The sequence below is a fragment of the Acomys minous genome, assembly GCF_964271855.1.
Source record: "Acomys minous genome assembly, chromosome: 19".
NCBI classification, from domain to species: domain Eukaryota; kingdom Metazoa; phylum Chordata; class Mammalia; order Rodentia; family Muridae; genus Acomys; species Acomys minous.
Window position 1 is genome coordinate 81,774 of NC_140499.1, and position 25,687 is coordinate 107,460.

The window sequence follows — 25,687 nt, forward strand, 5'->3', positions numbered from 1 at the left end:
TTGTAACCCCTCCATTGAGACCTACTTTTACTTTGACTCTCTCTTGAAGTGATCTTTTATAGGCTCACTCTCATTTTTCTGAATTCCCATATGTAATAAACATGTCAGGGCTTGTTTCAAAGCCCAGTGTAGAAAGCAGCTGACAGTCCAAAAAGCTGACGTGTGACCAGATGTGTGAGTGATAGATAAAGCCTTAGTAGCAAATTCTGACCTAGGAGCAGCCACGACTGCAAGTTGGTGATAAGAGTGACGCAGAAAGCTAGATGTGTGAATTAGAGAGGATAAAGTTAAGTATAAAAACCCTGAGAAGAAGCAGCCAGTTCTCTCGCTGTCACCATGACTACCTGAAATGCTGCCAGCCCAGGACGGAGCAGACAGACATGCTGTCAGATAACAACCCGAGAACTGATTCAAGTCGCAGCGGCGAACCTGTTCGGCAGAACTTCGCGATATCAGGTCGTATACCCTAATGGCATAAGCTCCCAGAACATTGATATTATAAGATGCTAAATGCTACTCCTATTAGAATTAAGATAGTTTTAAGAGTATAATGGAATGGTATTGGTGGTTTGGCCTTGGAGCCTTAGCTGCTGCCCTTTGCTATAGTTGCCTTTGTATTGCTAATAAACCTCTCTTGCTAATGGGCTGCTAATGGTATTGGTGGCTTGGCCTTGGAGCCTTAGCTGCTGCCCTTTGCTGTAGTTGCCTTTGTATTGCTAATAAACCTCTCTTGTTAATCTTACCACTTGCTCTTGGCCTGCCTCCTTTGTTCCGGATTCTGAGTGTAAACTCTCTGCTAGCGACAGATAACTTAAATGGCAATAATTATATGAACTCTAACTAACAAGGTTAACACAAACCTCACAAGATTATAGAAATCCATGAGCATGTTTAACACATAGAGCACTGGCAGAGGTCTATAGAGCTTTTCTGAAGAAGAGATGTCCAAGCAGAGACTGAAGGATGACTATGATATTGGTGAGATTTTAAAGTAAGAAGGAAAATGAAATGAGAATACAGTGCAAGAGCTGGGTGGGATGTAGGGAACAGTAAGCTGAAACAAGAGGGGTTCAGAAAGAGAATGAGGAGAGAGTGTTAAAAGGCTATCATAATTGAGGCCAAAATGTCTGGTTTAGACTAAGATGGTGGCAGAAGAAATAAAGACAGGTAGTTGTCCATGTCTAGGGAAGTCAAGCCAGATGCTTCTGACTTCAACACTTGGTTAGAGCTTTCACTGAGCTGGTGGTCATTTGGAGAAACTGGGCTGTTGGCTCTGTTTCTTAACAATTACACTTTATTATACAACTCAGCTACCTTACACCAGAGGGAAAAAAGGTTAAAGGGAAAAAAGAGTGAACCTTCCAATATCCGTTCCACGGGACGGGTCCCTAGATGTCTCTGGTCTGTGCACTGGTCTGGGCTATTCACTGATCTTTTCCCAATCCATGTGCGCTCAAGCCAGGTCTGCACTTGCTGCTCCTCTCTCCTCTCCGCCTGTCTGTCTCTCACATGCAAAGGGCGGTCTCCACCTCCCATTGAGGGTCATTAGAAACACAATAGTCCAAGTGGAGTCCCTCAGTCCCCTTCCTGAATTCCAGGTCCAGGATGGCTCCACCCAGTCTATCTCAAGGTTAATCTCAGGGAGTATCTGTGGTGTGTCCAAGGGCAAAGCCCGCCAAGACTGCTTTCACTTGTGACAAAGCTTACAATCCTTCCCACATTGGGCTGTACTGGGGTGGGATAAGGGACATGCTTTAGGCTGACTAAGAGTGAGGTAATGTGGACCTGGGGAGATGGTCCTGCAGGTGAGATCATATGCTATGCTGCTCTTGCAGAGAGCCTGACTTCAGTTTCAAATCCAGTTTCCTAGCATCTGTGTCAAGCAGCTCATATTAGCCTATAACTCCAGATCCAGTAAGATCTGATGCATCTGGCTTCCACGGGTACATGCGCTCACGTGCACATACCCAAACACAGACAGAGACACATGGTTGGAAATAATGAAAGTAAATATTTTCCAAAAATACTCTCAAGAATCCAACATTAAGTGCACAACTGACCTTGGCCTCCATAAAAATTTCTGGACTTTGTAAAATTGATGTTGTTGACTTAACAGCTGTGAATGTCATTGAGGTAGATGAGGTTCCTAAAGTAAGCATATAGAAAAAAATTAAATTTTTCCAAATGAAGAGGAGAGTAGAAGAAGGCAGATAGAATGAAGAGAATGGGGAAGAAAGGTTTGACCAAGCCGCAAGAGGCTCCATTATTTTAAAGTTAGGTAAAGATCACACAAAGCATACTGGATTTAAGTAGGAGGCTGCTGTGTCTTAGAAGTCAAGGAGATAGAAACTATGACAAGAAAGGACATCACACTTTCAACAACAACTAGAAATGTATGTGTGATTGACATGTGCCAATCACCATATCATCATCATCATCACCATTATTATAATGCATCAGAACCAAGGAAGCTAAAAATGTTGCCAACTCATTTCGATTAGTATGATCTGGTGACAGTCTGTCCTGTGGTCTTAGATAAGTCTTTCACTAATAAGCCTTCTTTCAGTCTTAAATGTGTCCTTGTATGAAGACTAATTTGTGTATCACCCTGTGTCGATGGTCAGGGGAAGGTAGCATGGACCCTTTTTTGGCTCTCTTTTCAATAGGGTGGGAGCATGGAGCTTCCAACAAAGTACATTTGAAGACAGACTTCCCAGGGCACAATTTTCAGTTTTACTGTTTGTTGGCTATAGAACTTAAGACGCATTTATTTCTTTTATGTTAGATTTGAAGAACTAACAGGGCTTCAGTTTCAAAACAGGGTGAAGGGACTGTGCAAAGTGCTAACACAGAGTGTTGATCTTGTTCCTTATAATTTTTTCTCTTTACAGTGATGGGCACTGCACTCAGAACTTCTCTGTTGCTGAGCTGATAAGAACCAATCTGGGGAAAGAAAGGGTTTCTTCCAACTTCTACTTACTTCCCCCACACATTCTGTAGTAGAGGGATACCAAGGCAGGCACCTAGAGGCAGCAGCTGAAGCAGAGGCCACAGAAAAACACTATTTACAGGCTTGCTTCCAGACTCACATTCACCTCCCTTCCTTATACCTCCCAGGACCATCTGCCTAGGGGTGGCAACACCCAGACTGGGCTGGACCCTCCTACATTAATCAACAACCAAGCAAATACCCTATACAGTCATGCCTACAGGCCAATATAATGAAGGCATTTTTTTTCAACTGAGTCCTTGCTCCCAAGTGTATCAAGTTGGCAAACTCTCAGGGGGTTGGGGGTGCACAACATGCACTAGACAAATTCCATCAAGATCAGTCTTTTGCAGAATGACAACACACTGTGTAAAATATTGTTCTCCTGCCACCTACCATTGATACGGTTATGTTCTGCTGGCTGCTGTTAACTAGGCACCTTACATACAGTGGGTGAGGGAGATAGCACACATTTATTGCTTAAAGCTCTTAGCTTGTACAGGCAGTTACTGAGATGAGAGATTTTCTAAAATGGCAAAATTGACTCTTCTGTATCAAAATAAATGTCACACTATGAATGCATAATTATAAAGCAGGCAATAATATCCAGCAAAGCTAGAGGCACCTACTACCCATCCCAAAGGCCCTGGGGAGGACACAAGAAAGAAGTCTGGGAGGGCCAGAAGGACTGGCTTGTGTGTTATGCAGAGATAGGCAAATGCATCCTACAACTTGCCATGTTGCAAGTGTTTCTCAGGCCATTAGACTGACGGATCTCTCCACAGCCTTGCCTTTTAAAAGCTCAGTTCCCCTCAAATGCCCTTGAAGTCAAATTGGACCAATCATCAACATTACCTCCAATATCTCCAATGGCTCCTAGGTCACCAACACCAACTCAGTTTTGTGAGTAGAAGTGGGTGCAGGGGTTCAAATTGGTGGAGTCCCCCAACATTTACCAAGATAGCACACTATTTGTTTCAGTCCCTGCCTCTCACACTGAGAAGGCACAGTCTTTAGCATGACTGAAAGTGTCTAGTCACACACCAGCTGATGATGCTTGACTTTCATCAGAGAGGGCACTTCAAGCACAGCCCCGCCACAGAGTCCCCCTCTTCAAATCAAGGTGGATTGATAACAAGATCACCTTGGCCCAGCAGCATGCCTTTCATCTGAACAAGGCTGAAGGTGCATCAGTAAAGGAGCCAGCTTTCTCTTGTGGCAGTGGTGAACTGTGCCAGAAAAGCCCAGGCCAGAAGGACGAGGCTAGCAGCATTTGGGGGTGGACTAGACAGAGAGAAGCCAGGAAGTCAGTTAGTTAGATTCTTCATGCTTGGGGCCAAGAACTGACATCAAGGGCAGAGTCTATCTCTCGAACCTTCTTTGTCCCGCCAAGCAGGCAAGGCCTCTTGGAAATTATTGACACCATCATACTTTCTTTTGAGAACAATACGTCCACTCTTCCACATAAGGATATTTGATCTGTGGTCTAGGAAGAGTTGACATGGACCCATGGCTAATTTGAAATGTGCACTTTAGGCTTTAGAAATTTGTATAAGAGATTCATTTTTACACTATAATACACACTGAGAGAAGGATACTCTGTCATTGTTTTCTCCCAACTTCCCTTTAGGTGGGTCTTGAGGCACTGTTACATAAGGGTACCCCAGGAGTGGACTGTAAATTAAAAGCTATGAGAAGATTGTGCTATACTTGACAAATGGTGGAGTCTCCTCTGTGGAAGTACCTACGTCTCTTTTTATTTTCATTGCTCTTATTATATTTAGAGGTTTTCAATTTTTCAGATGATTTCTTCCCACGTTCACCCAACCTCCCCATAATCAGGAACTGAGTTCCCAGGTTTCACTGCAGTAGCCCAGAAGTTAAAGTCTCCCTGGAGCATGGTCTGAGGGTGTGTTACAGGTCTGTATGCCAACCCCACTCATAGTCACCTCCAGCTGAGGCATTACAACTTGATATAGGTTGTGACAAATACATAGAACTAAACTGTTTTGATCTTTCAAGAACATTAATTCTTTTTTAAGTATTTTGACAAGAGATTTTTAAGGGTTTGTCATTTGTTGTTTTTTTGTTTTGTTTTGTTTTTGCTAGCACACTCAATAGACTTACTTATCTTTTTATTTTAAGCTTTTTTTTTTCTGAGACAGGGTTTTTCTCTGTAGCCCTGGATGTTCTGTAACTCATTCTGTAGACCAGTCTGGCCTTGAACTTAGAGATCTGCTGTCTCTGCCTCCCAGGTGCTGTGATTAAAGGCATGTGCCGCCACACATGCCCAGCTTAAATTTTTTATGTAATATATTTTGAACATATCCATTCCCCTCTTTCAATGTCTCCCAGATCCTCCCCACCTCCCTACCTACTAACAGGCCCTGGGGTGTGGTTGATATCTCCAGTGTCACCCCATTAGAGAAACTGATTTTCCCTTTTCCAGAAGTCATCTATTGCAAATGACTTCTTGGTTAGGGCTAGGAATCTGTGTCCATTTACTTCTCCTCATTGCTGGGATTTTGTCTAGTTTGAACCTGTGCTGATCTTGTGGATGCTACCACAGTCTCTGTGGGTTCAAATGTGCCTAGAGATCTTGATGAGATCTGGCATCTCACAGAATATTTTAATCAAACCATTAATAAAACTGGGAAGATGACCACCACCACGTCATCTTTGCTTTGCATTGATTCACTTTCAGAATCCCAGCCCCTAAGGGAATCTGATACCTATACAATAACTAATAAAGTCACATTGTCTGTGTAGAGTAGAAGATATGTTCTTCACCAAAATCAAATGTCAACAAGATTATGTTAATTATTTAGCACAACACACACTTTAACTTCTGTATAGAAGCCTCTTACAGTTGGAGGTTCCAGGCAAAGGAAAACACATTTTTACTAGAAAACCTAGTAAGAAAAAAGCTGCTGTTTGGGCTGGAGATCTGGCTCAGTCAATAAGAGCATTTACTACTCCAGAGGACCAGAGTTCAGTTCCCAGAACCCACATGAAGTGTCTCACAGCTGCCTATAACTCCAGCCCAGGGCATGTGGCCTTCTCACTTACACACACCTATGCCCTACACTCATACAGACACAAATAAATAACTTAAAAATGTTAAAAATGAAAAAGAAACTGTTTTCAACCCACGTTGTCTATGATATTTCCTTATGGCAACCCACGAAGATCATGGTCATCTCTTGCCCCATAAAAAGAAAGTGGTACAGATGGAATCCATACAGACTGCCATTGTAGAATTAAGAGATCCAAAATTTCAGATTGTGATCTATGCCAAAGTTATGTTTTGGATAAGAACTGATAGTTAATGGTCATGATGGAGACCAAACAGGCATGCAACTCAAGGAAGACTCTGTGAGAGACGCCTCCCTTTCACTATGGAATGCAGTGTAGAAGCTTTAAAGCTAGAGTTCCTTGCTTGTCTCCTATGCTTTACTTGAACTGATCCACATGTTGCCATCAGTCAGAGCCTGGCTTCTGCAGGCAATTGACACGATGGGAGAACTCATTTGCCAAGACTGAGGGCTAAGGGTTCTTGGACTTGATGAGGGTTATAAAGGGTTCTCCGCTAAGTGAAGAAGGCATTTTTAGTGATATGGAAATCCAAGGGAGTGTCTAACAAAAAGCAGAAGGATGTTATTGGCCATGGTGTTGCCAGCTGGCTCTGTCTGAGGGTACAGAGTTGGGAGTCTAGTGGGGCTGTCTGCTCTTGTGCGGATGGTTAAGGGCCAGAACCTCAACAATGATCAGGAAAAGAACTCAAGTGAGTCTCAGACAGGTGAACATCCCTTGGAAGTCTTTCATATTGCCTTTCTTTAGAGGGCAGAGTAGCATTTTCTTCACACTGATATGAAATGGCACATTTGTCATCAGACATTTCTGGCTGCCCACCAAGTTTGTGACTGGCACTTGAGTAGTATATACCCTTCATAACTTAAACTCCGCATTTTTAAGCAATCATGTGACAACATAACTGGAATAAAAAATGGTTTTTAAAAAGTTGTTCTGAAAATGTGCCCAGTCAAAGCATGTTGCTGAAATGGCCATTTCTCCTGAAAGACCATGAATAATTCAGGATGATTTCTCTTCATCTTTATAGTCTATCTTAGCACTATGGGCATGCACTATAAGGTCTGCATGAAAGCTGAAATAATGGAACAAACCCTTTTATTACAACCTGAAGTCAAAATACATCTAAGCACACAGCTTACCTAGGGCTTTCCACAGCATCACTCCCAGTAGAACCCAGATGCTCAAGATTTGCTACTTGTTATCCCTATAAGCTTTTCTGGAACTCAGAAGCATTTTTTTCCAGTTGATTGTTGAGACAGAGAACCACTAATTTGTTATCTTGATCTTGACAACCCAAATCATCACTGAGAACAATGTTTAATGAACAATGTGCTTGGTGGTACATTATCCCCAAAATAAAGCACAAGGTTGTTGTATTTATGCTAAAGTAGCCACCACTTGGCCACCTAGGCCATCTGCAGATTTGATGTGAAAGTGTTAAACCTGTACCAAAGATGCCATGGCATGGGTTTGTATATGTCAGTGTTTATAATCCCATCATCCTTCCAATAGGAAAGGCTAAGCTGAAGAAAGGAGAAAAAAACACCTCCTCCTTATGTGAAATGTTGTCGGAAAGCCATGCTGAAGAATATCAGCATAAGAATGTGCTAGAGGAAGGAACAAGCCAGTAGGAAGACCATTTCCTTATCTGCAGAGCTGATTCAGTGGTCAAGTTAGTTAGCAGCTAAACTCTTCTCTGGGGTAATGGACTGACATGTCTGGGGAGTAGCTGGGGACACAGATGCTCCGCTAGTTGCCCAGAGGACAGAGGACTGGAGAGAACTGCAGCAGCCATGTGCACTGAGGAAGGCAGGGGACAGAAATCACTGTAAGGAACTAACTGAGAGTCTCCTCATCTCCCTGCCCAGTGCAAAGCCATATCTGGCTTCCCCAGCTGGGAAGCAAGAAGGTGGGCTCCCTTAAAACTACATACCACAGCACCTCACCCAGAGGCATGCTCACTCAGAAAATGGAGGTATGGAAATGAATTATACATTTATAAGCAGGCAGTTGTGTCCAAGGCTTAAGGACCACTACATAGATATCACTAGATTAAAATCCAGCAGCTGTAGAAGTTCCAACACAAAAGCCCAGGGAAAAATGAGAATAAATTATGCCAGATGCAGAAGAATTTCTTCTGGGTTATGGGTCATTTTTCTGTACCCAAGGGTTCCATTTCTGCAGATGCAGGCAACAGCAGATTGAAAATACTTGAAAAACAAAAACTATGTGTCTGTCCCAAGCATGCCCAGACTAGCCCCTCATCCTTATTCGCTAAACAATACATTGTACTTATATTTTACTCCTTGGGAGCTGGGAGGTGGTTTGGGTAAGAGCACTTGCTTTACTAGCATGAAAACTGGAGCTCAGATTCTCAACAGCCACGTAAACACTGGGCAAGATGACATGCTCTGCAACCCCTTTCCTGGGAGAACAGAGACAGGAGGATTCCAGTACTTACTAGTCAGCCAGACTAGCCAAAATAACAAAGTCCAGATTCACTGAGAGACCTTGACTTAAAACAAAAGAAAGATAAGAATGGTAGAGGAAGACATCCGCTGTTGAGTTATGGTCTCCACAAGCACGTGCATGGGCAATCACATGCATCCCTAGACACACACACACACACACACACACACACACACACACACACACACACCTGCACTTGCACAAACACACATATACCTCTATACACATATCCACACATCCACACACACATACACCTACACACCTACACACCTACACACCTATACACATAATACACTCTACACACACACACCTCTACACTCACACCACACAAAACACACCCTTATATACATCACACACAACACACCCTACACGTGCACACACATGCATATAACACGCATGTGCTTGCACACATACAAGCAATCTGGAAGTAAGTTAAAGTGTTTGGCAAGGTGTGTATAGAGCCTACGCAAATATACTTTATACAGGAGACTTGGACATCATATAACTTCACAGGTGCAAAGGTAGAAGCAATCCCTCAGGAGTACTGAAGGAGGATTGTATCCTCAATCTTCTGAAAAAACATTGGTTCTGGGTATTTACAGTCAAACTCTTTCTAAAATTTTCAAAAACCATCAAGTTGGGAAGTCTCAAGCCATCACTGCTGCAAACAGCAAAACCTTTCTAAGAACAGTAAAAAATATTCATCCTGATTCAATGTGGTGTGGACTCCACAGCAATACTGTGCCCAAACAGGCATAAAGATAGACAGTCAGACAGATAGACTGAAAGATGATAGGTAGAAAAAAACTATTTTATGTGGCAATATTTGTCTTTCACATCAGACAAAGTAGAATTCAGTAACAATGCAATAACGTAATTCAGGTCATTTAAGCCCCGGAAGTTTCATCTGAAGGAAGCAGATAATGGAAGCAGCATTTGTTTATTCTAGTTTATGTGATCAAGTTAATTAATTCTACTTTCCATTTCCTGTTGCTAATGTAATGTGACCTCAATGCTAAGTAAATTGGTTTGGAGATTTGGTTGCATATGTAGTTCTTGTAAATACAACCTGAAACATGTCACACACACACACACACACACACACACACACACACACACACACACACACATAGCAAGCTAGTGTCACTATTTGGAGGTCTAATCAATTTATTCTCCAACATGGTAAACATTAATGCTTCCTACTAATGGATTGAATACATGGAATAATGCATGCACCAAAATTAGTATTTGGTTAAATATTAAAATAAGTCCATGTTTTAGTTTGCTTTCAGTTCCTGTAATGACAGGAGAATGCTGCTCACTGGCTTGTTCTTCATGGCTTGCTCAGTCTGCTTTCTTATACCTGCCAGGACCACCTGTATAGCAATCACTATCTGAGGGGGTTGCTACACCTCAACTTTGCTCCTAAATATCGACTTAGGTTTTCTTCCCCACTTCAGACCATTTAGTTCCCAAATAAAAGAGACCTTTTAGATTTATAATCAGCCTTAAAGCACTAGAGCTGGGCAGATATCAACCCTCTGCTGTTTTGCAACTACACACCTCAAGTTATTGCCACCATGGCTCCTGCCTGGGCTGCCTCCGCTCCATCAGGCCAGCCCTCGTGGCCACCCACATGCTCAGGGTCCTTACTGCACCATGGCCACTTCCTTCTCACCCAGCCTCTTCTCCTGCCTCTTTCCTGCCTCGAGGCCTCCATATGATCCCAGGTCAGGAGCCTAAGCTCCACCTACTTCTCCTTTGCCCAGCTATTTGATGTCTTGCCTTTTAATTAACCAACTAACTTTATATTGGGTACAGCAAAGTTTACATAACCAAAACTGGTACACATGAGGATGTACTTGTCTCAACTGCAACCGGATCTTTGGAGCCAGTATTTAGCCTTTGAAATCCCCATACACCTGTCCTGGGGTGGCAGTGCTCAGGAGACTGGGCCTTTCTAATCAATCACCAAGCAAGAAAATGGCTCACACCACCTACATGATGGAGGCCGATCATCAGTTGAGGTTCCCTCTTTTCAGGTCGGCCATTGGCAGTGTCAGAACATTGCCACCACCCTCAAATCTCTCCATGAGATCTTTTAAACCACCTTTCCAAATGAGGCCCAGCCACACATGCTTAGTAATTATGTTTCCTCTTTTTTTTTCCTACTCAAGTATGCCGGACAAAAACTACCTCTAATATTCTGTTTTGCAATCCTTAGTGGATTATGTCTGTACTCCCTGGTTCCCTGTGGACATATGCTTTCTTTGCATAATTGTCTAAGAATGCATCTGTTCCCTCCATAAGGAGACTATTTCTCAAGTCTTTTCCTAGTGCTGCTCTGAAGACTTGATAATTACCATGAGCCTGGGTCTTCTGGAACCTCTGAGCAGAATGAGAAGGAACATCTTTTGCAGAACTATGTCCTTGGGAAGGAAGTAGAAACACTGCAACTATTTGTGACCTCAAAATATGCTCAGAAAAAGCACAACTTTTCCTTTAAAAATAATTTTTCACTTATTTTTACTGTATACAAGTGTTTTTGCCTGCCAGTATGTATAGGCACCATGTACATGCAGTGCCTGAGGATGCCAGCAGAGGGCATCAGATTCCCCTGTGACTGAAGTTACAGGTGGTTGTAACCCTCCACGTGGGTGCTGGGAATTGAACCCAGGTCCTCTGCAGGAACAGCCAGTGTTCTTAACCACTGAGCCATCTCTCCTGTCCCTAATACAGCTGTTCTTTATTGTGCATCTTGACTTCTAACTACAATAGTTTTAGGCACTGGGCTGGGTCTTGGTCTTATAAGCTTTCAATAGGTTGACATCCTCGATATCTCTGTGGTAAGGATAAAATTAGTCAGTGTTTTGAACCAGTCTGGTTTGAAACTTGCTGTGTAGACCAGACTGGCCTTGAACTCACAGAAATTCACCTCTGCCTCCTGAGTGCTGGGAATAAAAGCACATGCCACCTGTCCAGCTATGGAGAGGACCCCAGAGGGCTCCCTCACTCTTCTTCTAAGATGGTATCCCAGAATCAGTTGTGGCATCTTGACCTTGGACTTCCAGGTTCTAAAACTGTTAAAAAGAAAAGTTTGTCGAAGTCACTGCATCTGCGGCACATTTGCAGTAGCGCTCCAAATGGACTTTCTGAAAAGCAGTCTGGAAATTCTGTACGTCTGTCTAGATGTAAGAATTCATGACATGGTGGTTGTCTAAATCAGTGGCTTCCAACTAGGACCCAGCTCAAGGGTTGGGAAAGCAACATATTGAAACCTGAAAAAAAAAGAGTGCTAAGATTTCCATATAATTATATATAAGGATCCTAGTTTGCAGTCTGTTGTGGTGATAAAACTCTGGCCAAAAGCAACCTGGGCAGGAAAGGGGGTTACTTTTATCTTACAGGTAACAGTGTGCTGTTGAGGGAAAGAAAGGCAGGAACTCAGGGCAAAAGCCTGGAGGTAGGAACTGAAGGAAAGACCACTGAGGAACTCTGCTTACTGACTTGCTCCCCTTGGTTGCTCAGGCACCTTTCTAATGAAAGCCCAGACCCACCTAAGAAGGGTGCTTCCTACAGTGAGATGCGCCCTCCTATGTCAACTAGCAATTTAAAGGAAAAAAAAAGTCTCCCACAACAGACTCTCTGAGCCCCATCTGATTCGGATAATTCTCAACTGACTTTCTTTTTTTCCAAGTAGCTGTACTGTGTGTCAAGTAGACAAAAATTAGGCCAGTGCAGAGGCCAGACCCAGAAACAGTTTGACTTGGTGATGATGCTCAATACATACAATAAAGCTGTTGCCTTTTTGCGGTCTGCCTGGGACACAGGGCTGGAGTCTGTGCAGAAGTGGTGACAGTGGCAACCTCATACATCAGCACACATCCTAAAGATCATAAGACAGTGCATCTTATAAAATGAGAGCCCATCCAAACTCCCCATCCCAATATCTTAAAAACTATAAATATGTCCACCTTTAACTAACAAGACAAAGGGCGCAAGTGTGATTAAATAGAAGCTCTTGAGATTGGGAAATTATTGGAAAACAATTGGAACCCTGCAGTCCCTGGTGAGCACTTGTGTACATATATGTAAGTACAAAGGTGTGTGTACATAGTTACCTGTGTGCGGCTCTGTCACATATGTGGGATCATTCAGCTGCCAATGCAGGCAGGTGACAAGAATAATTTCCTCTGCACAAGGAATCATTATGCTGCCCTCTCTCCCTCCCACCCCCATCCTCCAGCAACCATTATTAATCTGTGTTCTGTCCGTATGATTCTGCCATTTAAGAACATAAAATAAATGGACTCATTCAGTATATAACCTTTTAAGGCGGGTTCTTCCTCCTTGGCGCACTTCTCTTGGGATCCATCCCAGTTGCTGCGTGCATTATTTTCCTGCCAAAGGAAATAAACGAGTTATGCTGGGTAGAGAGTGGCTCAACTGGCCTGTCCTCTTAGGCTCTCTCCAAGCCTGCACCAACCTTCCAGAGGCTTCACTGATAAAACTGCTTCCAGCTTGCTGGAGCCCTTGGTGAGAGTCAGCATCTCGCATCAGGGGATACGTGTCCCTGTTCTTGGCAGTGGTCACCAGGAAGCTAGCCTTTGCATTCTCCTCACACTCAGGGTGGCCCACCTCCAGCAGCAGATACAGCCCCTTCACACTTAGGAGCCTTCTAGAATTTCATGTCCCAAATGTGTGCAACTCCAGCGAAAGAAAATGACCTCACTGGATTCCTCTCTCTCATAAGGGATCATCTTCCCATTTTAGATCCATTTCCTTTACTGGTGTTGGAAAGAACCTTTAGCTGTATAGTGCAATGTGTTCATGGAGCCAATGAATTGCAGAGCTTATATATTTTATGAGGACATTCATCTGCCTACCGCATTGTGTATATCAATGCCATTGCCTGTAGTCTCCTTTTTATTGCCCAGTAATATTCCATGGTGTGGGTCTTATGTGATTTATGTAACACTTCACTTCTTGAAAGCTATTTGAAAATTTTCCAGTTTGGGGGATGCTATGAATAAAGATGCCATCAATATTCTCATCTATGAGTTGATGTGAACACTGTGGGATTTTTTTTTCTATCTCCAGGGTAAATGTGTAGGAGTGGTACTGCTGAGTGGATTTGGCATGTCACACTTGATTTTATGAGACAGGTACAAGCAATTTTCTACATTGGCTGTGCCATTTCTACGGCCTCCAGTGGTGTCTGAGTAATTGTTTCTCTCCCTACAGAGCTGTGGCCGCTACACTATTTTAGCCATTTTGTTCCTTGAATTGAGGTATCCCATTGTGGACTTAATTTACAAGTGTTTAATGCCTATCAGTGACAGCACAGCGATTTTTACATCTGCTGTTCAGTCATTCTCTTTGATGGAAGTCCTGTTTTCATCTTTTGTCACTTTTTAAAAAGATTTCTTCATTATTAATATAATATTATATATTAATATAATATAATATATACATACACACACACACACACACATATAGAGGGAGACAGAGACAGAGAGAGACAGAGACAGAGAGACACACACAGAGAGAAAGATTATTTGTCTGCATTTTTACAATTTTTATTTTATTAATTTATTCTTATTACATCTCAATGGTTATCCCATCCCTTGTATCCTCCCATTCATCCCTCTCTCCCACTTTCCCCTTACTCCCATTCCCTATGACTGTGACTGAGGGGGACCTCTTCCCCCTTTATATGCTCATAGGGTATCAAGTCTCTTCTTGGTAGCCTGCTATCCTTCCTCGGAGTGCCACCAGACCTCCCCATCCAGGGGACATGGTCAAATATGGGACACCAGAGTTCGTGTGAAAGTCAGACCCCACTCTCCACTTGTCTGCATTTTTATATGTGTGCCATATGCATGCTTGGTGCTTTCGGGGACAGAAGAGGGTCTTACTAGAAAGGTCATTCTTTGACAGTCTGAAATATCCTATTTCAAAGTCATTTTTTTTCTGGAAGAATAGTATACAAACTTTAAAATAAAGAACAAGAGATGAGATGTCAGCTTTGTGACATGAGCCTGGTTTGTTTGAAGCTTTTAGTGCAGGACCTCCCTGCAACTCAAGTCAATTCAGTCCCCTTCACCGGTTGTTAAACTGTGGGTTTCAAGGCTCTTTGTCTTTGTCCATCAGCTGGGGCTCCAGGGTGGCAAGCTTGGCTTCTGCCCAGGCAGTTGCTTGTCCCTCTTTTACATCTGTTTGCATTTCCTTTTCAGTGTTTCCAGGGGGGCGCATGCTTACCTCTCAGCAAGTGTTGTCTACAATTGGCTGAAGAATTATTTTCTCATGTATCTCTGACCATTTTCACTATGGACTTCTGGAAAAATCCATTGTCCCAGGAAGGACACAGAAAGGGAGACACCATCATATCTATCTGTTAGACCTAGGATGTGATGAAAACAGACTAGTAATTAACATGACCATGTTTAATCAACTAATAATTAACTTATATTAATTATCCTAAGAAGTCTGCAATAGCACTTTCAAAGTATTAGGAGTAAGCCTTGTGTTATAGCTGAATTGTATAGGCACAATACTTCATATTAGAGTAGAAATATATATAATGTATGTCAAGAATAATCTTAAATTTGAATTCTAGAGCAATGTATCAAAATTAAACTTATTTTGCCTCAATATACAAAATTTCTTACCGGTGAATTGAAAATAACCTTGTGAGCAACAATTAAGGCATTAAGTTGAGGAGTAGATTCAATAATCTACTTTTTGTCCTATCATCCCTATATATTTCTGTATTCCCCCATCTCTCTTTTCAATCCCTATCTCCAAACCTAAGAAACAAAGATAAAGGAAGAGAGAGACATCTTTGAGTTTAAGCTTGTTTTGTCTCTGAACAAGACCAATAACAACTTATGACTGACTCCAAATGAAAATAAACATCTATACTCGATAAAAGCAACCAAAAACCTACCCAACTCCCTTTAAGGTTAATGGGGCATCATTCTCTTAAGGTTTCTTCTGGATGATTTGGGACAAATAATACCTTTGTAGGGACCCAAATAAAATTGGGGAAAATGGTTAAACAAGCAGGAATAGCATTTGTGGGCCAGTTTCTAAATGTTGAGGAATTCCAGGCTTAATTAAAGTCCTGTGTGAGACAGTCTGAAATGCTGTACCAGTTGGGATTGAAAGCTTCTTCGCAGCTGTCCTAGGAGCTGTCCTGTTCTGCTGAAGAATAGCAACTGAAGCACTTGGTTCTAGAACATGAAGGATGCAGGATGTCAGTGTCCAGCATGCTGAGAGGAATGAATCCTGTCAGCTCTGATCCAGGATCAGTGTCTGGTTCTTTTGTCCTGAAAACATATACTTTCTCACAAGCATTATAGAGTCCTAAAATTATAAATGTTTGAGGTGTGCCTCAGAGACCTACAGCAAATGGCACTTAAAGATGGTGTTATTATTTTAAAGCTTCTTTGACAATAAGACAGGTTAACTCCTGGCAACATCCAGCCTACCTCAAAGAAGATGATGAGCATCAACAACCTCCTTATGGAGATGGCTTCAAATGTGACAAACCAGCCACTGGGCAAAATGTCCTCATTTCAGCCACAAACAAAATTCTGCCTAAAAATGGGCAAGCTTGGATACAGGCAGAGTCAACGACCAAACTTTGCCAAAACAAGGTAAGCAAGTCCTCAATAGTTCCTGCCTCACAAATATGTCTGTGAGATATATTGAGCCAGAAGGCTGAAGATGATGTTCCAACGTTATAAAGAGTTTTGGGTGTCTGATCAGGCAACAAACTGTCTCTGTCATTTTCTCATTTTTGGAAGCTAATCTGCACTTCCTGTCTATTCAGGTAATTAATTTTATTCCTTCTCAAGTTTCTGATGGGATTGAAGACCAGATAGTTTAATTTTACAATTAAGCTTAGTTCTTTAGGGGTTGAGATGCTTTTATGTCGGATAGATGTTTTAAGTTGATAAAGATGAGATGTGATAGATATTGATTTACATTCAGAATTTTAGACACACCAAGATAGGAAAGATGTTTTCTTCAAAGTTGTCAAATACAAATAGACAAAACACTATGAATGTAACATATAATTCCTGATTGTTTCATGGTTCTTCTTACTGTAGGTAGTTTATTGTATATATGTGTAATAATATAAGTGTATATGTAAAAAATAAAAAGAGAAAATCTTGTTTACTTTATGAATCATTTATAAAGATAATACCTAAGTATTTATCTATTTATGATTTTTGTTTGTTTAGTTTTTTGAGATGGGGTCTTGTGCAGCCCAGGCTGATTTCCAACTCAATATGTTGACAAAAGAAGATTACTATGAATTCTCTGCAGTTTTTGAAACTTTTATCCCTGTGCCTTAGTAACAGTCATTACCCATTCCTCCCTCCTTCTACCTCCTGTCTGTCTGTCTGTCTGTCTGTCTGTCTGTCTCTCTCTCTCTCTCTCTCTCTCTCTCTCTCTCTCTCTCTCTCTGTCTGTCTCCCTCATGTCCTTCTTCTATTTTGTATAACCTACTAAGTCCCATTAATGCTGATCATATGCACATGTGTGTAGCAAGATGTGCCCACTGGTGCAATAGTGGCAAAACTGTTGGTAGGGAAACCAACCACACTCCTGATTGTATTTGAGGCCTATTTCATAGGAGAGAATTCATGCCTAGTATTGTAAACATAATAAAATCCATGTCTAGGAAGACTATAGGTCCTAAAGGAGAACCTACCAAAGTTATTTTGTTAAATAATTATGTTATCAAACTTTTAAATATTTATGTTTATATCCATCAATCTGCGCTGCTCCCAACCTTGATATTTACTGTTACTGAAAAGACATAACAGTACAAAATGATGAAAATAAACAACTGTCAGTGGTCAGTCATGTTGGGACATCTATACCACCCCACCAAACCTCACACCCCTGCCCAGGGCTCAGGAAACATTGTGAAAGATGAGGTGAAAAGAATCCAAGAGTTGAAGAATGGGAGGAGAGGTGTGAATGGCTGGTGCTGGTATCTGCACAGGACAGAGCTTCTGCACTCATAAACCAGGAGCAACTGTGGTCACCCCACATCTTCAAATGCATTTTTGCCTGGCATCCTTCTCTTAAGGGACCTGAGTTAAACATAAAGCCAGGTTTATGCAGCATGTTGCAGCTTAGAAACATTGAGAGGTATGGAGCCTTTGCTGGTGATACTGGTTTCAAGGTCATTCGAGTTCTTAGGCAGACAGTGTCTGAATAGGGAACCTCTCCAGGACAGCATGAATGACAGTCACCTCTTTGCTCTGTAAGGCCAAGGGAACATTCCCATATGGCACTGACTTAGATGGCATATGGCTAAATGTGTGTCTGGTGGGCTAAGTGGGTGATTGCTTCACCATTTTTATCTGCTTTTCTGCTTAGGAAAGGAAAAGTTAACTAATTTTTGTACAAAGTACCAGAAATTGTACAAAGTCCAATGTACATCACTCTTTCTTAGCAAATGTCTAGAAGCTTCTGTCATCAATACTTCAACAAAAAGGATCAATGCTAGCTTGAAAAAATAATTGGTACACTCTGAAATGTTAACTTACCTACTTCAAGAATTTGAAATCAAGCATAGAGAAGCAAGGGCATTTTTTATCAGCATGATGAAATCCTGAAGCTCTCCTCTCTTACAGCTCTCTTTAGCAATTTTTCTGGTGCTGGCTCAAATTTATCATTGAGCTGACTTTTACCCCAAATGGCACTTCATGAATAATTCATATTTACAAATATATGAAGTTGATGAAAAATTATTACTGCTGTAACTGACTTGAACAGCTGAGACATTTATCATCTTATCATTAATTTTTGATGGTTTGTTCCTTGGATAACAGAAAGTGAAGACTGTGAGGCCTGAAAGGGAAGCAAGCCCTACCCTTCTGTGCTTGGGGACCTCATTCCAACATTCTCAGACAGAAAAACAAGCAGCTGAGAGAAGAAACAGTGGCACTCAAGAGTGATGGACTTCCTCCAAATAGAGGTAAAGCCAAATGAAAGAGGCATTCTGGCATTAAACAACATAAATGCTACATAAATATTGGCTAAACCAAAGGAACTAGGTGTTTTCAAACAGAGAAAATGTGAACTTAAATACTAGTAAGTTCTCAGCAGTTAGAAACAAAACAAAGTCTAAATCACCATGACTCCTAGTAGGAGCTGTGCTTTTCAAAGCAGGTTCACTCACCTAGCCCCATGTGGGACATTCATATCTCACCTGCCCTTCCAAGGATCACTGACCATCACAGAAGGAAGCAGGGTCTGAAAGATCATAAGAGCCAGAGACAGTGGGTGACTACAGGGAAGTAGTGTTTTCCACACACAGTAGGGCAGTTGCACATATGAACTCACAACGATTGTGACAGAATGCACAAGACCTGTGCAAGTGCAAGCCAGACCAAATCGCAGGATGGATGGACCAGGAAAGCTGGAAGTCCTACTGCATCTGAGGTGCTATTGGCTGCTGTGGGAGAAAGTGTTGATTTTTTTGTTTTTTGGGTTTTTTTTTTAATCAGGAATGTAGAACAGAAGAGGCTGCCCATGCTATGAGAGATGGTTCTACAGCCTTATACATACAGATCTCTCGTTTTTAAGGTTGAGGAAATATACACTAGTCCTCTCTGTTTTCAGCAAAAGATTTTGCATGGTGCAATCTTGGGGACCCTGGAAAAACTTATTTATTGAAATGCTTTTCATCTGTTGCTCCTTTGACCACCCCGTGTCAGGACAGACAGTGGAGTTTGCATTAGTTTACCCACTGACTGAAGATTTTGAAAGACTTCAAAGCTTAATGTACATAGCCCAGGAAGTTTTCTAGTATGTGATGACAGGTCACAGAATTCTCAGAGTGTACTTCCTGTTGTATACCTCCTAGGTTTGCTTTCTTTTTAAGTAACATTTTATTAACTCTCTGAGAATTTCATATGTCTTTGATCATACTCACCACTCTTCCCTCAACTCCTGCTGGTTCTGCCTCTGCTGAACTTCATCTTCTCTCTCCCTCCCTCTTAAATCCACAAAGTCCAATCTGTGTTGCTCAACTGCTCTTGAGTATGGACCGGCCTGGAGGTGTTTTTAAGCACTACAGTAAAAAGCCTCAAATTAGGGATGAGACTGAGGGAGAAGAAGAGAACCTCACAGAGAAGAAACCATTTAGAGATGGTCCCAATTGCTTTGTCCCTGACTGTCCTCACAAGTGAGGTGGAAACTCTTGAGCACCCCTTCTCTGGGTCTCAAAGTTATGGAGTTTTTATTTTTTTTATGTTTGTTATTATTTTCTGTGCTTAAAACGCTAATGTTCTAGTTAATCAGACCATGTATGTCACATCACTGGCATGCTGGGTCCTTCACAGTCCCCCTTCCTAGCTCAGTTTTCCATTTCCTACACAGAGTCAGCCTGTTGAGATTGCGAAGTCCTCATTGTCAATAGGAAAGCAGCACAGGGAGAGAGCAGCTCAGTGGAGAGACCACTGTATGCTGAAGCAAAGGATGCATGGAAAGGAAAGCAGAGGCAAATTTCCAGCTAACTGGTCCAAAACAAAGTCATGTCTTGAAGATACAGATGTTTCCATGGGTGATATTCTTGTCTTTATCTTTGTTTTACAGACACAGAAAAATACCAGATGGATGCCAATGGAGACACAGGATGTCAGCCAACAAATGTGTCTGACCATCCCAGCTGGACAACTGTAACTCAGACAAGGAGAGCTGTGAAGACAATGGGGGTGGTTTTGCCTTTGATGTTAATCAATGGATTGATTAAAGTGAATATGGAACCAATAATTGAATAAAAGTTGGAACTGAAAACGTGTAATCTTTAAAAGAAAAGTTGTGCCAGGCAATGATTTCCTAGCTGTGATACTAAAATTGACAAAAGTTTAAAAAATATTACACTTAGAATTTAGCTGATTAATGAATAAGGTATTAATATTTCAAAGGAAATCATCAAGGATATGAAAGATAACAGGAAAAATAAGCAAATTGTTTATCTACATAAACATATATATAAAATATAGCTATTTAAAGAACTTCTAAATTCAACAACAAAAGCACAAATAATCTAGCTTATGAACTGACAGGGGGTTGTGATGGGAATTTCTTCACTGAACATATACAAATGCCTGAAAACACAAAGTATGTGAGTGAAGGCCAGGAGCTGGGTTGGGGTATGAATGGGGCTAACAAGTAAAGTGCAAGGGATTTCCTTTCTGATTGAGAAAAATGTAAATTAATGAGAATGGAGAAATAACACTGTTAATGTGCTGAAAGCCATAGATAGATGAGAGAGAGAGAGAGAGAGAGAGAGAGAGAGAGAGAGAGAGAGAGAGAGAGATGATGTTAAAGTATATTTCTAAAAATATAAATAAAGAATTGGGTTTGATTTGAAGAGAGTAGGACTGGTCAGACAGCAAACTATATGAAGAAAAAAAAACCCTACCACTCTTCTAATTTCTCGCTGAAGAATATTTTTTTAGGAAGACCATTGTGTGCATTATTCTGAACCTAATGGTTCCTCTGGCGCAGGGGTTCTCAACATGTGGGTCATGACACCTTTGGGGACTGAATGACCTTCTCACAACAGGAGAAACCTAAGACCATCAGACTGTAAGACACGTTACTACTCCTAACAGTAGCAAAATTACAGCTATAATGTAGCAATGAAAATAATTTTATGGTGGGGGGGCCCCACAACAAGAGTAACTGTGTTAAAGGGTCGCAGCACTAGAGTGGCTGTTCTCACTCACTCTACTCTGCTGAGATGTGAATGGGTCTGTAGAGAAGCTTCTGGAGCCTCTTGTGGAGAGCTGGCTGAGAGCAGGGCTGTTCTTTCTTAACAACAGCAAAGATTCCCAGTTAGAAAACACTGGACAGCAGTGACAGTCGCTCATTTGCCATTGCCCTGACTGGCCCATGGACTCCACACAAGTCTCTCAGCCTGAAGGGTGGAAAGGAAATCATTGCCAGAGTATATTCCAGGCCTGGGCTCAACTTGATTTTACATTCTTCCTGGCTTCATATGTGGTGGAAGTATATGGAATGCTCCAAAATAAAACGTAAAATGCAAGAAAAAAGTCAATTTGCCCCACCAATAGCAACCAAAGAACATGCATCATTTGAGTATTGCTGACAATGTTTTAATTGCTAAGGCACTTTCTCATGACAGAAAACTGTGATTGGCATTCTTCTGAGCTCTAAACAGTACTATTTTTGGATTTAGAGATAGACATTCCTAATTTACAAGGTGTAAAACATAAGGACATTATTTTAACATCCTAGCAAGAGGAATCAGCCTTTCCCCGGGGCAGCAGGCTGTGATTTGAAGAAGGATCTATCTGTAGTATTTGTGATGCCCATGGTTGATACAGATGTTATAACCAAATAGATAGGAATCTTCTTTCTTTCCACACTATCATGTAGGCACTGCCTAACAATAGAAACCAAAAGCCTATTTCATGCCTGATCAGCCAAAATGCAACCGCGTCAGCCCTGTCATACTAGCAAGACTGAAATCCCTATCCTACGACATTAGAGAACCATATCCCCTCCTCAGTGGCATCTCTTGATACTTGATAACTCCTGGTGTATTAACTAGGTATATTAACATGTGTCGTGTGCACAGGAACTGAGCTTTGCTGAAAGCATCATTCAAAATGGTGTTCTACACAAGGATTCTTGGACAAAGAGAATGTTTCTACCTCACGCAAAGAGGTCTGGTCCTCAGACATGGACAGAAAAGAAACATCACTGTTTTCTGTTCCACAAAGTGGGTATGGAAGAAAATTAACTTGAACTAGTAAGCGTGTGTGTGTCTGTGTGTATGTGTGTGTGTGAGTGCATGTGCATGCGTATGTGCATGCATGTGTGTCTGTATTATATCTGTGTTCATATATATATATATATATATATATATATATATATATATTCCTAATTCCTAATATATATTCCTAATATATGGCTAATTTCCATAAGTGTTAGTGCTCAACAAATGGTGTTAATTCTATTTTTATTGCTAATAAAACAGTATAGCAACAACCTCTTATTATTGGAAAGGTCATCTGAATAAATAAGCAAATTGTATGATGTCTTTGACTTCATCTTTGGCATTTTGTTGATATCAGAATCGAAGCCAACACAACTAGGTCCCTGAGTTACAAAATTCATTACCTACTATGTAGGTACTATGTATGGAGACCATGGGTGTCATAGACTCTGATCTACCTTCTAGTTCACACTTTCAGAAGTAGGATTAAAAAGTGTATATAAGAGAAAGGCAGTGAGGGGTCATGTAAATGTGAGATGGGGGCACTGGAATGAGCACATCAAATATTATTCATACAGTGATGGTATGGCTAGAATTGTGTGCACCACTTTTTAGAGCAGTCATTTGTTTAGTTTCATAGTAAGGTGGCTTCAGGCTTATTGGGGACAAAGCACAACCCCAGAGAAGCAGGCATGTCTTAGCTCAATATTTACAGGACCAGCATGGCAGATGGGTTGGGACTCACAGTTTGTGACACTGGGAGCAAGTTGGAGGCCACTGGTGAGCACTGAGTGAATCATGGGAGTTACAGAAGAGACAAAGCGAGACTCACACTCTACTCTGGCTTTTATGTGATGCTCTGACTGCCCCAAGCCTAGAGCTGGATGTTGCAAGTGGTTTTTCTCTCTGTCCCTTAGTTTCCAGAATAACAATTCCTGAGATCCATTAAATATTATATAAATTTTACATATTATATTTATATTATATTATATATTATATAAAAATTATATAATAACATATAAATATTATATAAACCTATGCCTAGTTAGGCTCTTCTCTGACCAGCTCATAAATGAAAATAATCCACTAATCTACATTCTGTCACATGACTGGTTACCTGAGCTCAGGCACCATGCATACATCTTCATCACATTTTTGGCAGCTGAATCTTCCTGAGCCTGGCTCTATCACAGAATCCCTTTTACCTGCCAGAAGTCCCACTATTCCCTGCCTCAACCACATGCCATAGGTCTTTCCATCGACAGGTGTCACTTTCATACAATACACAAGAGATTCCTTCTACATCTGGATGATGGTATTATTTGACCAATGCGGAACTTGATTGGTTTATAGTCTCTCCTCATTTTCAGTAAGAAGCAAAGGTGGAAATAAGCTTAAAAATCAGCATGACTTTAGGTGCCTGGTATTCTATTCAGAGTTCATATTTGAATTGGGGTCACATCAGAGAGTGTCATCATGTTCATGGTGGAGGAATATACCACAAGAAACCTGCATGGGTGACACTTTACAGGGAAAATAAAGATGTCTCTTTTGAGATGTCACATTAAAAATGGGCTTTGGGGTGTGAGTTCTTGGCTAGAGATCACCAGTCCAAGGTGAAGACCTTGGATCTTATACACCGATCCCTGCTGGTCCTACTTATGACATCCACTGCTTACAGGCTACACCATGGATGTCTCGGACCAATCTGCATTCTAGTGATGGATAGGCCGATCCAAGACTTCATGATCATGGGAAATGAGAGAATTATAAGCTGTGATTTCCACAGTCTCGCACATGAACATACTCTCTCCTAGAACGCCCACAGTAGGTGGCCATGATGACTCATATCATTGTAAACTTCCTTTTGGTGAATGTACCCACAATGTTGCATATTTTACAATATCATTTACAACCTCCACAACAACACTAGGGCTTAGGCAGAACTTTTACATATAGTTTATAAACAAATAAACCAAGGCTCCTGGCATTTAAACAAATTATCCCTAGAACATAGAATTCAAAGGAAACTGCTTTGGTCTGAGGCATCACATGGTGGCCTTTCTCACCACCGTTCATGTATGTTTGCCTTGAGGCATGACACCTTGCTTGGGCAGGTCCTGTTATGTGCCAACTGGTCCTTTAATAAGGTTCCATCCTTCAATCTCTGAGGTCTCTAACAAAAGAAAAACAAAAATTAATCAGAGAAGAATCATTTGGGTGTGATAGTGTAAACATACAGCACCAGCACTCCAGAGACTGAAGCAGGAGAATTGCTGTGACTTCAAGGCCAGCCTGTGTTGTATAAAGGATACCAGGCCAAAGACAGGGCTACAATAGTAGGACCTCATCTCAAAAGCCAAATACATTACAACCCTCTGTCTGTTATATATGCATGTAGAATAATCATGATTCTTATGGGCTATAAAAAATATAAGGCTTAAGAATTGTATAACACACTGTAAAAAAAATTATAAATCTCAAAATTGCTAGGTCAAAAGACATAAAGTTCTCATCAAATTCTGCAGCTCGCTGAATGCAAAACAAATGCACTTTTCTAGGAGAAGAGTCTCAGGAGTGATTTTTAAGCTCAGGAGAGATTCCTTGCCTCCCTTGATCTTTTGGTGCAGATGAGCAGACTGTGGGGCCAGTGCTGAAGGAACACAGCCACAGCTTTTTGAATACCTCACTTCAAGAGGGATCCTAGATAGTCTTCGTCCTGCTGTGACTTAAGATGCCAGGGTGGATTGGTACCCTTTGGGGGCCTCCCCTTCTCTGAGAAGAAGGGGGGATTTCATGAGTGGACCATGAAGGTAAGACTGGGAGGAGAGAAAGGAGAGCCTTGGGGTCAAGCTGTTAAGTGATTAATTTTTTTTAAGTACACAAAAAAGAGGATACTAAAACATAAAAATTTAGTTTGTGTGCCTTTCATTTTCCAGAGTGAAAGTCCATCTTGGGGCAGTGAGAGTAGTCACTAGTCTCTCCCCTTTTGATTAAAAACGTTTAAAGCCAAGATTTTTCAAAGACTGATTTCTATCTTCTGGGTATGGGTGTTTTGCCTGTACATATGTGTTTATGTGCTCCACATGGATGCAGTGCTCACAGAAGCCAGAAGGGGGCTCCCTTAGAACTGGAGTTGCAGACATCTGTAAGCTGCCATGCTGGTGGTGGAAAAAGAACCTGGGTCCTCTGCAACAGCAGTCAGTGCTCTCAACCACTGAGCCATCACTCCAGGTCATTAAGGAAGGATGCTTAAGGTGCCAGGTACTGAAAGGGTACTTTAAAAAAAACTAATGTAAAGCAGGAAAAAACAGAAATGCAATTTTATGGTTTGGAGAGTTTTTTAAGATCTCTGC

The 25,687-nt window shown here is 41.4% G+C and overlaps 1 long non-coding RNA gene across 1 annotated transcript; it reads left to right on the forward strand.

Moving 5' to 3' along the window:
* On the forward strand, positions 1-20,413 carry LOC311590000. Its single transcript, XR_014776717.1, has 5 exons — positions 1-456; positions 13,652-13,716; positions 14,788-16,212; positions 18,409-18,554; positions 20,177-20,413. It is a non-coding gene; the product is annotated as an uncharacterized lncRNA (long non-coding RNA).
* The last annotated feature ends 5,274 nt before the right edge of the window (positions 20,414-25,687 follow it).